The sequence below is a fragment of the Poromitra crassiceps genome (genome assembly GCF_964638095.1).
Source record: "Poromitra crassiceps genome assembly, chromosome: 16".
Lineage (NCBI taxonomy): Eukaryota > Metazoa > Chordata > Actinopteri > Beryciformes > Melamphaidae > Poromitra > Poromitra crassiceps.
In genome coordinates, this window is record NC_139645.1 from 37932667 (window position 1) to 37937666 (window position 5000).

General features: G+C 45.4%; 1 protein-coding gene across 1 annotated transcript in view; it reads left to right on the top strand.

Annotated features, from left to right (window-relative positions):
- unc13c (unc-13 homolog C (C. elegans)) overlaps window positions 1-5000 on the top strand; it is a gene marked incomplete at both ends in the record, with an annotated part of 213091 nt that overhangs the window by 37807 nt on the left and 170284 nt on the right. The gene's annotated exons all lie outside the window — the stretch shown is intronic.

Consider the following 5000-nt stretch of genomic DNA (forward strand, 5'->3'; position numbering starts at 1 on the left):
ACCTCTAGACCGTGACCTATAACCCTTAACTCAATCCTCTGACCCCAAATCAGCAAAATTGCCATTACAAGTTAGCCTGATCTCAAATGACAAACGCTCAGCCTGTCATTATTAGTTATTTGTGATTAACCTCCAGACGTTGGTCGTTAACCTCTGACCCCGAACCAAACAGGTTTAATTTGATGAAATAGAAGTTTGGGAAGAAGCAATTTGTTAATGTCATGAGGTGTACTGCACCATTAGTCTCATGTAGACGGTGATTTAATGACAGATTAAAATCAGATCTCAGTCGATGATTTGCTGATGAGAAGGAAATATGAGCAACACTTACAGGAGTGGAGCAGTGGGAGAGCTCATCAGGAACGTGACAACACACAGCAGCAACTCATCATCACACACACACACACACACACACACACACACACACACACACACACACACACAGCAGCAACTCATCATCACACACACACACACACACACACACACACACACACACACACACACACACACACACACACACACACACACACACACACACACACACACACACACACAGCAGCAACTCATCATCACACAGGATTTGAGAAGGTGGTAATAAACACAAAGTGACAATGATGACATATGCTTATAGTCTAAGAAATGTGATTTGTACAGAATGACTGTAATGGTTATGCCTGCACACTAATCTGTTGTCAGGTTTTGCATGCAGAACCTTGGAAATGAGCAGCACCTCAAGCTCTCAGAGACTGTCATGCTCCTGAGTGCAGTTTGACAGTACAATACTTAGCAATATGTTCCCAAGAATAGAAGAACAACAATGCCTTGTGGTGCTTTTGAGCCCATATTTCTATTAGGCATTGCATCACTTCTGCACTTTTTTGGCAATTATCTCCTTATGCTTACAGGACACACATTTTCTCTTTGTGGAGGCCTAAATGGGAAATCAATGGAAAATATTGTTTTTCCTTCTCTTTCCTCTCAGCATCCCCTTAATGACATCTCACTACTATAATAAGCCGGCTGGCGGTTTCCCTGGCGCACAATTTCTCAACTGGCATGCGGAGGGGGGGCGAGCGCGAAGCGGGCGGGACCTCAAGCACAAACCAATGAGCCATGTTAGAAATGGAACCTTTTATTTCTACAGGGGGAACCTCACTGAGAGCAATGCTCTCTTTGTCAGGAGCGCCCTGTTCACATTCACACACACGCACGCACGCACACACGCACGCACACACACACACACACACACACACACACACACACACACACACACACAAACCTGGAAGCTGAGCAGTACAACCACAGTCTGACCTGCTGGCCACTCAGTGCAGCAAAAATAAGCGCTGCCAGTTGAGCGGGCGAGCACGCTCAGCATGCGAGGCAGCGAGGGATTCTAGAAAGGACTGCACGATATTTCTAGTGTTATTGAACTGCCCACAACAAGTCCCATTTCCCATGTCAGAATCATCTCAATCAAACAACCTTAACTTCACCTGTAGAACTCCATTGTTAACCTCTAATCGTAAACCTCCCACACTAACCCCGATTTCACTATACTAATGCTGCCTACACACTAGAGGATTTTCAAATCTTAACCGATTTTAAAAACATGAGAGACCACAGACATAAGGACAATTTCATCAGATTTTAACATTCAAATCGCCTGAACGCACACACTAGACGATTCGGCCAGACTGCGAGACCACACACCAGCCGTTTGAAGTACCGACTCACAGCGATTCCAGCAACTAGACTGTAGGCTGTTTATATCCCACAAAACCGCAATTTTTTCACACAGACAACAGCAGATGGCTCTCCAAACATGCACCGAGCGGCGGGTCCACTTCAAGCAGCGCGGACACCCTCGGAAAATGAGCTAAAACAACGTCCTGTCTGAGAGCTCATATTACAGCATATCCACTCCCTTGAAGCAAACAAACCGCTCCGCTCGGCACATGTTTGGAGAGCCATCCGCCGCTGTCCACCCTGTTTTAAGCTGTGAGGATGCTGGAGAGAGAGGAGCTACATGGCACTGCTGTTGCCACAACTCGTAGCGCTGCATTAACATCCGGGTATGACCGTCGACGCGTCCCGGTCTGCTCGCTCTCATTGGCTATTGCGGGTTCCGTCGGGAGACAGCCATCGTAAATATCAAACATGTTTGATATGCCCGATTCGAGATCGGGCCGGCTCCGATTCAATCAATAATTTATTGACACCAGACACTTGACAATTATTTAGACAAAAAATCGGTTGAGACTAGCCTCGAATCAGGCCACGCCCCCCCGAGGGGAATCGGGCATTAAATCGGGCCTTTTATCCTCTAGTGTGTGGGAGGCATAAAATATATTGAAACAAAGGAAACCATATCAGCAAACCAGTCTGTTGAAACTCTTCAAGCGACTGATATTATGTAAACGATGCTACAGTTTATGCATGATTGCCAATACAAGGGATGTGATGTAACTCTCCCTTATGCAATCATCTAGGCTGATGTGCTGACGTAGAAGCCTGGCTCCAATACTGGAGGAGAGTCACATGTGGGTCTATCAAAAGATCATGAAAGGAGTGCAGTGGCGTTCCATGCAGGTGAAGTCTGACTGTGAGAAGGTGCTCTTTGGTCAGAAATTGGGTAACGTGAAAGTAATCAAAAAAAGGCTGAACCAAGTCACTGTTCAAACATTTAAAAAAGATTGAATACAAAGTCTTCTATTAAAGAGGATGTCTTTCATAAATGTCCTTGTTATATTGGCCTTGTATCAAAGCTTTTTTAAATCTTTGAACAGCCTTTTTTTGATTCCTCACATGTGGGTGCTCTGGCAGAGCTGCTCAGTGGTGAACAGTACAAGACTAAAGCTTAATTTATACTTATTATAAAGTGTCGCTCAGCACATGGTCGCAGACGAAAAATAAAGTGTCGCTCATGTTGCTGCATTTATGCTTCTCTCCGCGGCGCAACGGTCACGTGACGCTAGAGACAGAGGGAGGCAGAGAACTAGTGCAGACAGCCAAGAGAGGGAATGCTGTCAGTGAACCCACGTCGGAGGCAACATGTAACTGCAGCCGCATATAACGACACACAACCACACAATCACCTCCTCTCTCTCTGGGAAGTTGGTCACGGTGTTCTTTGTGATTTTCACTAAGTCATACATCAAGGACATGCTGATAAAAATACCGGGGACACGCTCATTAATTTCATTTCAGCGAAAACTAAAACAAGGAAGTCGCGCGTGCCCGTCTATATAGCCAATCAGACTTGCGCGACATTATGTGACGTAGTCAGCGACACTAGACATTTCACTAGGTAGCAGACGCTGCTCGCAGACACTTGAAAGTGTCGACTCAAGTCCTCATTTCTGTCGGCGACCGTTTCAAAAGTGTCGGCAGACGAAGCATAAATTGGGCTTTACAACTACTCACCCCCAGGTCATAGTCAATAAGAATGTGCAGTTCATCAACGTGTCTTGTTAACCCATTGATACCTGATGCAGCATTTGTGTGTGTATCCCTTTAAGACCGTTCGCGGTCTTAAAGGGATACACACACAAATGCTGCATCAGGTATCAATGGGTTAAATAAGGGGTTGTGTTTTTGTTATGGCCCCATGACACCACAAGAGGGCAAAAGATGCCAATCATTTACACGGATCAGTCCAGTCTACAGTGCCACCTCATCAGTCGCCTTAGCACCAACAACAACAACTTGAACATCTTCAACAACTTCTATAATGCCGACTAGGGGTTGGAAGACCGATTCATTTAACTAACACAATTCTTTCAGGCTGTCCACCCGCAGTGAATAGAGTCATTTCACCCATTTCATCAACTCAACACCTTGACCAAATACGTTTGCTTACTTGTGTCCATTCAGTTGTCTCTTGAATCATGTTAAACACTCACTGATCAATCTATCTATCTATCTATCTATCTATCTATCTATCTATCTATCTATCTATCTATCTATCTATCTATCTATCTATCTATCTATCCATCCATCCATCCATCCATCCATCCCTCCATCTATACATTTGGCAAAGTGGACTCTGTCTGTCTGTTTGTTTCAAGAATTTTGGCCGGCCACAGCTATGCCGTTTTAGGTGCGATTGGGCTGAAACTTTCAAGAAGTGTAAAGAACCGGATTTTTAATTAGGGCAGATTAATTGCCCTAAGGCTGTTGCCCTAAGGCTGAGGCTATAGTTCAGTGATGATGTCATCAGTGATGTCATCAGTCTGAGGCTACATAAGTGATGGAAGGGAAACAGAAGAGGGTGGTAATGCAACATTGAGGATGCCAACTGCCATAAAACACCAAAAAGAAGGAGATGTAGGTAGAATCGGGGAGGAACCAGATGGAGACGATGGCTTCTGCCCCTGGGCTGTGCGTGTGACGTGAGGGAGACAGATTTTTTAATTAGGTGATTGACCTAATTGTCATCAGTGATGTCATCTGTGATGATGGCATCAGTGATGTCATAGAGCAGGCGCGGCCGTGATGCGCAGTGGTCATCAGTGATGTCATAAGAGCAAGTGAGCCCGCACAGCGGGCGAGCTGCAGGGCGGGCGAGGGAGCAAGTGGTCCACACAGGGAGGTCGAGGCCGCGCAGCGGCCGAGCTGCGTATGCAAGCTGCAGGGCCAGCTCGGCCATCTGCAGGGCGGCGGGCGAGCCTGCATAGCGGGTGAGCCTAGGAATCTTGTGCGCATAGCGCCTGAAATGCCTCGTTGTTCAAATGAACAATTTATTTGTGAATCGACCCATCACTAGCTTGGCCCTCTTTAGACCCTTTTAATTGCACATATATTTGTTGTAATATGCATATTGTCTCCTCATATTATAATACTCCTCTCATTTACATCATCTCATTATTATTCATTATTCAAATTTCTTCCCTACAGGGATCATTGAGTTTAATTTTATCTTGCTTATATTCTATCTTACATCAGTATCATTGACTTAAAAGTCCACCTCCCTGAGAATTGGTCATGGAGTCCCATAGCGC